The sequence below is a fragment of the Ranitomeya imitator genome, chromosome 3, assembly GCF_032444005.1.
Source record: "Ranitomeya imitator isolate aRanImi1 chromosome 3, aRanImi1.pri, whole genome shotgun sequence".
NCBI lineage: Eukaryota > Metazoa > Chordata > Amphibia > Anura > Dendrobatidae > Ranitomeya > Ranitomeya imitator.
Window position 1 is genome coordinate 604,942,934 of NC_091284.1, and position 13,722 is coordinate 604,956,655.

Below are 13,722 nucleotides of genomic sequence, written 5' to 3' on the forward strand. Positions count from 1 at the left end.
AGCCAAAACCCTTGCTGCACTGTGTGCAAAATTTGTCAAAAACTACAGGAATTTGGGATAACCACAGCCTGGATAGGATTGTGAAGAAAAGGCCATTCAAAAATTTGAGGGAAATTGACAAGGAGTGGACTGCTGCTGGACTCATTGCTTCAAGAGCCACGACACACAGATGTATCCAGGACATGAGCTACAAGTGTCGCATTCCTTGTGTCAAGACACTCATGACCAATAGACAATGTCAGAAGTGACCAAAGTCAGTGCAGTAAGAATTAATGTGAGAATTTGAGTAAACCACAAATGATTGTTGGCTAAGGATGTTTCTTCAGAGCAACTAAGTGTCATCATTACAAAAATCTGCTCATCTCTCCCTTCATCAGCAATTATATATTAGTGTTTACAGCAAACTACTGATACCAGTCAGTTGCAGAAACTGTTGGCAGCTGAACCTTCTTATTTTAATTTCTGGACATTAGTTCATGAGCGGCTCAGTACTGACTCAGCGGTGCCTTGCTTTCTCTTGGGGTCCAAGTCTCCGCAGCTGCTGTTGCTCTACATTTGCCGAAAGCAATGTGCCAGCTGTCTCTGACTGTATTAGAGCACAGTGATATGAACAACTGGAAGCAATAATGCATCTCCCCATTTGCCTAACAATACCAACATGAACAATAATTCAGGAGACTGAAGATTTGTGCTGTAATTTAATAAACCCCATGCACAGTTCTACAATTGAGCATCACATCTGTGCAATGGATCCTAGATGTATAATATTCTTTTATAAGAGGCTATTAACCAATCTTAAGTTTATAGGTTTCCTTAAATCTTTTTCATCAGCTGTTAAACTACGGTAAAGACAAAATTACCTCTTATGAAGCAAGGGACAGTAAAACACAAAGACTGTGATTAAATGTCAATCAATTAAGGATTACTTCACAATAAAGCGCTGGCTGAAGATTAAAAAAATTGTATTACACTAACAAATTTATGAATTGTTTTCCGGGTTAATAAAATATGCAGTATTTTGGTTAGATGTGGATATAGTTCATTAAGCTGCTGCAGTGATGACAATTAGAAACACTAGTTTATGACAGAGGTGGCACCCATCTCATTTCCCCTTGCCTGGCATCGTGAATTGGAACCAAGAGCTTTTAGGAACATAATGGCAAATTATATAATAGGTATAAAGATTAAACTATTGTGTAAATTCACAAAATGGCTGTGTTACTATATTTAACATTTAGATAAGGCATGTAAAAAATCTATAACATTGATTTGGTCCATGACAAGCTTCAGTTTTTCAAATGAAGTCAAACTAATAACAGAGTATTAGAGTTTATTTCTTACACCCAAAGATAGGACTTGGCCCCAATGGAAAATCATTAGCAGAGCTCCACAAATATTTTATTCTATGCATTGTACATACAAAGTATATTAGCTTTGGCAATTATCAAGTACCACAGCTGCTTTTTCCTCTACAGGCAGTGTTGTTACTAGAGTCTGATGTGCCCCAGTGCAAAATTTGGACCTGGGCTCCACCAGCATGTTGTTCAGGTGTATGTACCCCTGTAGATCTTTCAAAGACATATATGTTGTCCCCTCCTCCCATAAAAATAAAAGGACTAGAGATAAAATATATTAATCTGATAGAAAACGCAACAATGATCTCAATTACTAAGTAATACTTCTAAAAAATAGGCACCCTGTTTCCAAATAAAGCATATCACCATGTTATTAATGCACAGGTCTGATACACCAAAACTAATGTAAAAATAATAAACCACATCCCCCCCTTGGCAATTTTCCTGTTTTGCTACCTAACAACCTGAAATGTCTTTTTTGGTGATTTGCATCAGTTTGTGTAAAGAACATGCCTACAGCTGTGAACAATTTGTTTTCTTTTTATTGTGAAGCAAACAGCAAATAGGACAAAATAACTGAAAACTTCAGTGTGCATAACTATTCATCCCCCTAAAGTCAGTACTTTGTAGAGGCTCATTTTGTAGCAAATACAGCTGCAAATTGTTTTGAATAAGTCTCTATGAGCTTTCCTCATTTTGCCACTGGGATTTTTGTATATTTCTCAAGGTAAAACTGCTCCAGCTCATCCAAGTTAGCTGGTTTTCTTTAGTGAACAGCAATTTTCAAGTCTAACCAGGGTCGCACTGGGGTGTCTGGGGCCCACAGGGAAAATGTACTCTAGAGGCCCACCCTACTACTATATGCAAATATGGGAGACACGACACTGGTTAAGCAATGTGCCACTGACTGCGGTGCCCCCTTCCTCTCCTCCTATTCCATCCATTTGGTGCCCCCTCTCTCCCTCCCCTTCATTAAGGAGTGCTTCACTATGGCCCATTTAAAGGTTGGCCAATGGTAGCTCGTCAGGCTATGTCATCCTCCCACCCCTTCTTTATCTGGTATATAATAGAGGAATCAGCCTGGATCCTCCTCTTCCCTCTTTTGGTTCCCGGAGGTGCTTGTCTGTCCAGTCTGGAGAAGTGATGGCTGATCCTTTGATGGAGCTGTTGCATGCCATGGTGTCACAGGAGGGTGATCAATGGGTACAGGCCCTGATTTCAGGACTTAGTGCTCAGCTTTTGTGCCTTACAGCCACGGTATCTGGAGGCTGGTGGTCTACATGGCGTTCCCACCCTCCAGTCCGACTTAGCCCCAGCCCCATACCCGCTACCGCTGTGCCTGTCAGGTGTTCTCGTGAGCGCCGGGCAGACAAGGTAGCTCTGCCCACCTTCGGTTCAGTCACCGTAGCTCCGCCCTTGTTAGTTCAGGACATGGTGGCTCCAGTCATGTCCTCTGCTGCTGCACGGTCTGCAGGGCACTTACAGGTGTGCCGAGCAGATAGTTTGAAAGCCCCTACTCCCTCCTTGCCCGTGCTCCCTACTCTGGTAAATGACAGGCCAGCGCCACCACACTTGGGCCAAGCAGAGAGCGTGGCCCCACCCCCTACCCATCAGCATTTTTTCTCCTCACGCGTCGGCGCCCAGAGTTCTTTTGGAGCCACTAATAAATAGACACCATTAAATACGCAGCAGCCACTTCAAAATCCCCCGCAGCCCTTAGGCATTGAGCATATGGGTTCTAGAGGCAGTACTGCTGCTTCGTCAGAAGATACTACTGACCCAAGGCCAGATAATACACAGGGTAACATTAATGTGTCACCCATGCAGGCGAGTGCTGTTCCCAGCACGGATGATGCTAGCAGGAATGCTGCTAGGGTCACTGTGGCTCCTGTGGTGCCCCAGGCAGTGCCGTCTGCTTTGGCCACAGATATGTCTAGTGGAGCTGAACCATATAGGCGTAAACGCCAGGGTTCCAGCTCAACTTCATCAGAGTCACCCCACTGTTCTCATCGTCATAGACACCACTCCTCTCGCCGACATAGCAGGCGTTCTACGCGTGCACGTCGGAGGTCCAGATCTCACAGGAGGGTTCACAGGTCACGGTCCTCAAGATGGCGCTCTCCATCATTGTGGGAGTCTTCGAGTGCATCGGCGAGTCATGATTATTGGCCTCGTTCTTGAGGCAAGAGACGTGAGACAGAAGCAGCAGCCAGGGCATCAAGCCAGGCTGAACCAAAAGAGTCATCCAGGGCTTCCAGCCTGGCCCTCACCCACCCATCCGTCAATCCAGGTGCTGGAGTTTCTCCAGTCTGAGTCCCTCCTCCTGCGACAGGTTTGCGTGAGGGCATTTTTCTCTTGCAGGAAAAAATGTTAATCTGGACTTATTAGGGCATTAATTGAGCAATTTTCAACACCAGTTGGTGTTCAGCAAACGAATCTAACAAATTTGGATAGAAAAGGTGAACCACAGCTAGCTAGCATATTTAAAGATTCACTTTACTGTGGGATTAGCTCACTAGCTCAATTAGCTAGTGAGCTAATCTCATTTAGATAATGAGACTAGAGAGAAAATATGGTCAAACAAATATAGAGATATCTGGTCTTTAACCCCTTCATGACCAGGGGAATTTTCGTTTTTCCGTGTTCGTTTTTCGCTCCCCTCCTTCCCAGAGCCATAACTTTTTTATTTTTCCGTCAATTTGGCCATGTGAGGGCTTATTTTTTTCGGGACGAGTTGTACTTTTGAACGACATCATTGGTTTTAGCATGTCGTGTACTAGAAAACGGGAAAAAAATTCCAAGTGCGGTGAAATTGCAAAAAAAGTGCAATCCCACACTTGTTTTTTGTTTGGCTTTTTTGCTAGGTTCACTAAATGCTAAAACTGACCTGCCATTATGATTCTCCAGGTCATTACGAGTTCATAGACACCAAACATGACTAGGTTATTTTTTATCTAAGTGGTGAAAAAAAATTCCAAACTTTGCTAAAAAAAAAAAAAAAAAATTGCGCCATTTTCCGATACTCGTAGCGTCTCCATTTTTCGTGATCTGGGGTCGGTTGAGGGCTTATTTTTTGCGTGCCGAGATGACGTTTTTAATGATAGCATTTCGGTGCAGATACGTTCTTTTGATCGCCCGTTATTGCATTTTAATGCAATGTCGCGGCGACCAAAAAAACGTAATTCTGGCGTTTTGAGTTTTTTTCCCGCTACGCTGTTTAGCGATCAGGTTAATACTTTTTTTTATTTGATAGATCGGGCAATTCTGAGCGCGGCGATACCAAATATGCGTAGATTTGATATTTTTTTTATTGATTTATTTTGATTGGGGCGAAAGGGGGGTGATTTAAACTTTTATGTTTTTTTTATTTTTTTCACATTTTTTTAAACTTATTTTTTTAACTTTTGCCATGCTTCAATAGCCTCCATGGGAGGCTAGAAGCAGGGACAGCACGATCGGCTCTGCTACATAGCAGCGATCTGCTGATCGCTGCTATGTAGCAGAATTGCACGTGTGCTGTGAGCGCCGACCACAGGGTGGCGCTCACAGCGACGGGCAATCAGTAACCATAGAGGTCTCAAGGATCTCTATGGCTACAATGGAGACGCATCGCCGACCCCCGGACATGTGACGGGGGTCGGCGATGACGTCATTTCCGGCCGCCCGGCCGGAAGCGGTAGTTAAATGCCGCTGTCTGCGTTTGACAGCGGCATTTAACTAGTTAATAGGTGCGGGCAGATCGCGATTCTGCCCGCGCCTATTACGGGCACATGTCAGCTGTTCAAAACAGCTGACATGTCCCGGCTTTGGTGCGGGCTCACCGCGGAGCCCTGCATCAAAGCAGGGGAGCCGGCATCGGACGGTATAGTACGTCCGATGCCGGTAAGGGGTTAATATCGGTGGACCAGCATGCGGTTGACAAGGAGAAGAGATTGAATGATAGACCATTTGACAGGAGCCAAGCAGAAGGTTGCAAAAACCATGAGTAATTGGTTACAAGCTTTTGCTGTTTTGGGCTGTGTCATGGGCCAGATGCACCCAGAACGGTGTTCTGATTTGTTCTTTTATCAGGACATGATTTATACATCTTACAAGGCCCATGGCAGGTCCGCCTTGTGGCATTACGATGAGGAGTTTTGGAGGCGGTTGGCCCTGCAGCCGGAAATAGGTTGGGGGGTAAAAGTGACTGATGTGTGGATCAGGTTAACCTTGTCTCATAAACAGCCCCCCTTTCCAACAGCGACCACTAGCCACCTTGCAGCAGCAGGTCATAGCTCAGTGGTCGTCCGGAGACCTGGAGCATGCTGGTAATTTAATGAGAGACACTGCCATTTCTTTGGGTTATGTAAGTATAAACATAAATGCTCCACCTGTGGAGGAGCTCACCTCATGGCCCGCTTACCAGTTAAGCCTTCCTCTAGCAAAAACAAGGAACATAATGACCCCAGTGAGCGTAATCGCGATGGGCCCTTGGCTAGACCGATACCTAGACACGGCGGCCAACTGTGATTCGGTTTTTCGTACAGCTTTTTTTATGCCTTTTAAATTTTGCAGGTTTCCCTCGTTTGCTACCAATTTAAAGTCTGATTGCGACCATCCTGAAGTCCTGTGGGAGAAGATCGACAAAGAAGTGAGGTTAGGCAGGATCGCGGACCTGTTCAAAACTCCTCTTTTTTGGAACTTTACAGTTTGTCCATTGGGTTTAGTTCCTAAAAAGGACCCCAGTACATTTTGTCTTATACACCATCTATCCTACCCTAAGGGTGATTCTGTTAATGACAGAATTAGTTTGGAGGATGCGTCGGTATCATACGTTTTGTTTGACAGGGCAGTAGCCTTGGTTTGTCAGGCTGGCTACGGAGCCCCTCTGGCGAAGTCTGATATCAAATCTGCCTTCTTTCTCTTACCAGTTCACTCTGATTGTTTCCACCTTTTGGGATGCCAGGTGGCTGACGGCTTTTATGACGAGATGTGCCTCCAGATGGGTTGTTCCATATTATGTTATTATTTTGAGCTCTTCAGTTCCTTTTTGGATTGGGCCGTTAGATCCGGTACGGGTTCTAGATCTGTCACACACTATTTAGATGATTTTTTATTCATAGGACCAAAAGATTCTGCTGTTTGTTCGCAGTTATTACATTTTTTCAAGAATATTGCATATCAGTTCGGTGTCCCCTTGTGGAAAAGACTGTTGGTCCCGCAACAACCCTGCCTTCTTAGGAATCGAGATAGATACTGTCAACATGGTGTATCGGTTGCCTGCGGAGAAGGTGGAGAAGCTTATGTGCATGATTGAAGGTTTTTGTCCTGTCAAAAAGGTTACATTGCATCAAATGCAGTCCTTACTTGGGCTGTTGGTTTGTGACTGCAGTGTCATGCCGGCGGGCAGGGTTTTTGCAAGACGTTTATTATTAGCAATGAGAGGGGATACATTTCCGGGCCATAAAATTCGGTTGACAAGAAGTTTACAGGCCGACTTGGAAGTTTGGAAAACATTTTTTATTTCATTCAATGGCCACACATGCTTCATGTCCTCTGAGATTTCAACCCAGGAGTTGAACTTATTCTCAGATGCAGCAGGGTTGGCTGGTTTTGGTACTGGATGTTACAAAGGCCTTTATAATCAGGCAGGCCTTAAAAGGGTGGAAAAGAGCCAAACCCAGTAAGGAAAGTAGACTTCCCATGTCTGTTTTCTTATTATGTAAGATTGTTTCCTTTACCCCTGTTAGTTGCTCTTCTCAATTTGAAGCTGTCTTTTTTTCTGCTGCGTATGCAATCCTGTACTTTGGGGCTTTACGCATTAGTGAATTAGTCCCTAAATAAAAAAAACTATGACAGCAAAGGGCTTACTATCTGAAGAAGTGGTGATGGTTGAGGATGCGATACGTCTCCGTATTCGCAGGTCCAAGACAGACCCTTCAGGCAGGGGGGCTTGGATTCTTTTAAACCCAGTCCCAGCCCAATTTGCCCTGTCATGTTTGTTTTCAAGTGTTTGGGTTTCAGAAGTAATGGTAATTTTTTTTCTTGAGCATGCGGATGGATCCCCTTTGACTAAAGTTCAATTTCAGTCGATTTTTCGAAAATGCCTGCAGGCTTCCGATGTTCCACCGGAGGAATATGGGACACATTCTGTTTGCATAGGGGTTGCTACTGAGGCTGCAAAGGCGAGTTTTCCAGAGGCAGAGGTGAAAAGGATAGGGCGGTGGTGCTTTGCTTGCTATGCCAGCTATGGTAGACCAGATTAGCTAATATAATTTATTTCTCTTTTTGGTTTTCTAGGTTCCTCCAGGCCTACAGTGTGGCTCTTAGTCCACTTGTATATTTTCTGGGCAAAAAATATGGGTTTTCAGGGTTTGGATGTGAATTTGAGAGGCATTAGAGGTCTGAAATGGCCTCAGGTGCTATAGGAAGTGATTGATATTGGTAGAGATATTGTAGGTCCAGTAATTCTAGTTCTACATGCAGGTGGGAATGACCTATGTTCATGTAAAATTGCCGAGCTGATAACGATGATGAGATTTGACCTGGTACTGTTTCCTAGTTTTTTCCCAGAACTCATTCTAGTTTGGTCAGAGATAGTCCCCAGAGCTATGTGGCAGGGTGCCGGGATGGTATGGCAGTGGAGCGGACCAGACGGACTATAAACGCACGTATGTCTAAGTTTGTGAGGGATAAGTTTGGCGTAGTGGTGAGGCATCACCAGCTAGAAGGTGACAATTCAACTCTTTTGAGACAAGACGGTGTTCACCTTACTGATGTTGGTTTAGATATCCTATTGTTGGGGCTCAAAGATTGGATAGCATTACCAGGCATTGTACTTGATGGGTGGGGGTCAGAGTCCTGTTTAGTGCTAAACAGGATCTTTCTTGGCTATTTTCAATGAAGGAAGCACCGAAATGCTGCGGCTATGTAGGCTGACTTGCCTGTAGATGTTGCACGGCATTTGGCTACTGGTCTTTTGTGAAGTTTAAAGTGCTTCCTTTTGTTATTGTTACATATATTTCTATATAAAATAAATTAAGCTGTGACCGACCTCACCCATCAATTCCTTGTGTTCATCTAGTTATTTAATGGGTTTTTGGTGGGGGCAGGGAGAGAGGGTTTAGTTGGGGGATGTTTGCTGGGAGTCGCCGCAGTCTCTGTAAGCAATTATCCCCATTATAGTAGAGCATCGACTGGCATACGGCAACAATAGGAAATTTTTCCTATTGGTTCATTTTGATCACTGTGATAGACCCTATCACAGTGATGATAATAAAAAAAATAGTAAATCACACACCCCTTTATCACCCCTTTAGTTAGGTAAAAATAAAATAAATGTATTTATTTCCATTTTTCCATTAGGGTTAGGGTTGGGGCTAGGGTTAGGGCTGGGGCTAGTGCTAGGTTTAGGGTTGGGCTAGGGTTAGGGTTGGGGCTAAGATTAGGTTTGGCGCCAGGGCTAGGGTTAGGGTTGGGCTAGGGTTAGGGTTGGGCTAGGGTTAGAGTTGGGGCTAGGGTTAGGGTTGGGGCTAAGATTGGGGATAGAGTTGTGTTGGTGATAGGGTTGTGGTTAGAGTTATGGTTGTGGTTATGGTTGGGATTAAGGTTAGGGTTGGAATTAGGGCTAGGGGTGTGTTAGGGTTGTGGTTAGGTTTTTGGTTAGGGTTAGGGTTGGGATTAGGGTTAGGGGTGTGTTGGGGTTAGGCCAGGTTCACATTGCATTCATGTCATCCGTTAAATGGACTACGTTACACTGCGGCATAACGCAGTGTAACGTAGTCCGTTAATGCCACCATTGAAGGCAATGTCGGATGCATCGCTAGCGCACGCCCACAATGGGCGTGCGCTAGGGATGTGCCGTCATTGAGTGACGGACCCTGAGACGCGGGCTGCAACATTTCCGGGTCCGTCACTGCTAGCGCAGATAGAGCTAGCAGATTCTCTATCTGCGCTAGCGTGATGCAAACGGTGGCAATTGCGTTACAGCAGCCCGTTAGCGTATGTGCTGAATAGGCTGCTGCTAATGCAGTGTGAACTTAACCTTAGCCTGTGAAAAATGAAAAATGTTAATTTTTTCCTTCTACATTGCTTTAGTTCTCGTGAAGTGCCTGAAGGGTTAATGAACTTTTTGAATGTGGTTTCCAAACCTTGAGGGGTGCAGTTTTAGAATGGTGTCACTTTTTGGATATTTCTGTTATATTGACCCCCCCAAACTCACTTCAAATGTTTTGTAAATTTTGTTGGAAAAATGAGAAATTACTGGTAAACTTTTAACCCTTATAATATCCCCTAAAAAATTATGTTTCCAAAATAGTGCTGATGTAATTTTGACATGTGAGAAATGTCAACAGTTTGAAAATTGTACAATTTTCTAAATTTTTGACAAATTTCCATTTTTTCATAAATAAACGCAAGTTATATTGAAGAACTTTTACCACTAACATGCAGTGCAATATGTCATGGAAAAATAATCTCAGAATCAGTGGGATATGTTAAAGCGTTCCAGAGCTATAACTCTATAAAGTGACAGTGGTCAGAATTGTAAAAATTGGCTTGGTCATTAAGTACCAAATTGGCTCTGTCACTAAGGGGAAGTTCTATTCCTGATATGACACTTATCCCCACTTTAAAATGGAGTGTCAGGTGAGATGTCTAATCGCAGTTCCATTCATTCTTTTTGGGGCTTCCAGAAAAAATCAAGCGAAATTCACTCAGGGAATGAATGGACCAGTGGTCAAGTCACACTTGCCGCTTAAGTCTAATAGGGATAAAAGATCCACATTCTGCAGATTGGTTCCCAGCAGTCAGACCCCCACCAATCAATATGTTATCACTTATCCTGTGGAGAGGTGATTACTTTTTTCCACCGGAGAACCCCTGTAAGTACAGCTCTGCTGCTGTGTTCCAATTAATTAATCTCTAATGGAAATAAAGAATCTTCTCCTAATTAATATCAGAGAGAACAAGTGACCACCATACACAACACAATCCACTATACCAAGACCAATAATACCACATACAAGGGAGAAATACAACTACACCATGACCAGACCACATGTTTTCAGCATATAGCAAGAAAATGATACTATATACAAGGGACAAATACCACCACATCATGACAACCAGACCACATACTACCACCACATAGTGACCGAATAATATCACATACAAGGAACAAATACTGACACACCACGAGCGGACCACATATTACCTTCATAGATCAACCAAATAATAACACATAAAAGGGAGAAATACCACCACACCATGACTGGACTGCATATTCCACCACACAGTGACCAAATGATATCACATATGGTACAAAAGAGGAGCAGCATCACACTATGACCGGACCACATAGTGACCAAATTATGCCACATACAAGGAACAAATACTGCTATGCCATGACCAGACCATAAATTACCACCCCATAGTGACCGCATAATACCATGCTGACCTTGAATACAAATCACAGTACTAACATTATTATTACCACCAGTGACATTATATACAAGAACTCTGCATATAGTATACAGTGTATATTGTAAGTGTACAGGTAATACAGTAATCACCTGTGACATTATACACAGGACCTCTGTATATAGTGAACAGGTAATGCAGGAATCACCAGTGCCATTATACACAGGAGCTCTGTATATAGTGTATAGTGTGTGTGTACCTGTAATACACTGACTCACCAGTGACATCTCTCTTTTCTTTTTCATCTGGCACAGACCCCAATCATGTCTTCCATCCATGGCCCCCATGTCCTTTGTCCAGCCTGGCCTCCTCGTGTTCATCATGGCCCCATATGTTCATCCTGGCCCCCATATATCCATCCTGGCCACCTTATGTCCCTTGTCCAGCCTGGCCCTCCATGTCCCTTGTCCAGCCTGGGCCCCCATGTCCCTTGTTCAGCTTGGCCCCCATGTCCCTTGCCCAGCCTGGCCCCCCATGTCCCTTGTCCAGCCTGCCCCCCATTCCCCTTGTCCAGCCTGGCCTCCCAAGTCCCTTGTCCAGCCTGGATCCCCAAGTCCCTTGTCCAGCCTGGCCTCCCATGTCCCTTGTGCAGCCTGGCCTCCCATGTCCCTTGTTGGAGATCTCCGTAGTCTTCATGGCGTTGTTTAGTTTGCCTTTTGCTTAATGGTGTTGCAGCCACTGTGGCCTTTCAGAAAATGTGTGTATATACTGACAGACCATGTTAAACTTAGAATGCCCACAGGTGGACTTCTTTTCACAAAAAATGTGACTTATATACAAATGATATAGAAAATGTTTCAACTTTCTTTTGTCATACAGTTCTTCCCAAATGAATTATGTTTCCTATAGTATATCAACTATAGCTATACTAAAAATGAAGTTTAAAAACCACAATGTGCCTTAAAGGAGCAGTTAATCTGCTACACATTGTTCACTCCCCAGCAAGCATTTTCTTCCTTGCTGTGTAGACATATGGGGACGCATCTGCCCAGGATTAAGCATACTTGTACTGAGAATTTGATTTACTCTTAAGACAAATTGCTTCCTGTCTTTGGTGAAGTTTGCTCTTGAGCTGACACTCCTTCTGCATGTCAATGACTACCCTGGAAGCTAAATTGCCTTCTCCCAGAAAAACAAGGTTCCCTTGGGACCCTGTTTTTTATCAGAATGTAAAAAATGGATCAGATACCAATCCAAGAAAAATCACCGATAAGTGGCTTTTCAGGGTGACTATTCTGCTTGAAGGGAGTGTAAAACAGTGACCTAAAGCCCTAAAGAGGGGAAAGGAGGCCCTCTTTTCACCTTGTCACCAAATTTTAAGGGGGTGCAAAATCCCCTCTCCTTTTGGTTAATATGATCCAGGATGGCAGGAAAATCTAGGGAATCTTCACCAAGTGGTCACCAAGTACTGCTTCCACTAGCACTGCATGGAAGCAGTAAGTACCTAACACCTATCGTTCAGAGTAAGGCCTCATTCACACATCAGTATTTCGTTTGCCAAAACCAGGAGTATCTTAAAAACACAGAACAGGTAACAATCTTTTAATTTTAGTTTTTCTTGGTAAATTCCTCTTCTGCTTTTTTCATGCAAACACTGATGCAAAATAACTGATGTCTGAATGAGGCCCAAAACAGTCTTCTGACTGCAGGCTGTAGTAGCTATAAAATCAATATAGATGATTTTGTTATTAGTTTTAGTGGTCTTTATAGGCATTGAACAAGATGACAAAGCTTTTAGTTTTTAAATTATACTGAACGCATCATCATCTTGGTTGCTGCCTATGCCCAGCACAGCAGCAAGGCAAAATCATCTCCATTGTTACCCTCTGCTGTGCTTTGTTGCAGCAGCAACTGAGGTGCTGCATGACATGCTGTGAAACTTTTAGTGACTAATGGACTTAATCCTCAAAGCTGGCATAAAAGCTTTGAAAATACTTTTGACAGTTTGGCGTTTTTCACCAGTTAGACTTAGCTCCATCAAAATGAACAGAGCTGTGGGGTGGGGTGGGTATGCCCATGCCCACTCATCAAATTAATAAAAAATTATGAAGCTCTGTATTCCAAAAGGGTTATTTCAGTCCTTGACTGGACTAATATTTCGGGCATAGCGCATGACATTTAGAAGAGGCAACAAATTTATTAACCCCTTCCCGACATGCACCATACTAGTACCGCTCTGCAGGAACTGTACGTGACAGCTGACACCCCGCAGCAACGTCCACGATCGGTGCTAGCACCCATCGCAGACATTTAACCCCTGATGCCGCTGTCAATAGTGACAGTGACATAGAGGGGCATCGCACAAGGAAGGGGCTCCCTGCGATCTTCTATCAGGACAACATGATGCAATGATGATGGTCTCCATGAAGACCCCTGGCCCCAAGAAGGTCACAGGTCCTTCTGGGTCCTGCAGGGAAGGTTGCTTCTCAGTGCCTGCAGAGGGCAGGACCTGAGAACCCCCCTTCCTTGCCTGTCAGATGCTGCTTTGATGTTCTGCAGTGAAGATGCATTGCAGAATATCAGATCAGTGATCTGATGATATACAGTAATGTCCCACACTGGGACAAAGTAAAAAAGTAAAACAAAATATTAAAAAGAGTAAAAATATATTTTTAACCCCTTTCTAGCATTGGATGTACTATTCTGTCCATGTGACCTGGGCCTTACTTCACATGGATGGAATAGTACGTCATACGCGATCAACCGTGCTCACAGAGCGCGGCCGATCGCGGCCGTGTGTCAGCTGATTATCACAGCTGACACCTGGCTCTATGTGCCAGGAGCAGTCACAGTCACAGTCACAGACTGCTCCCAGCACTATAACACCCAGGAACACTGCGATCAAACAAGATCGTAGCGCTCCAGTGGCATAGGGAAGCATCGTGCAGAGAGGGGGCTCCCTGCGTGC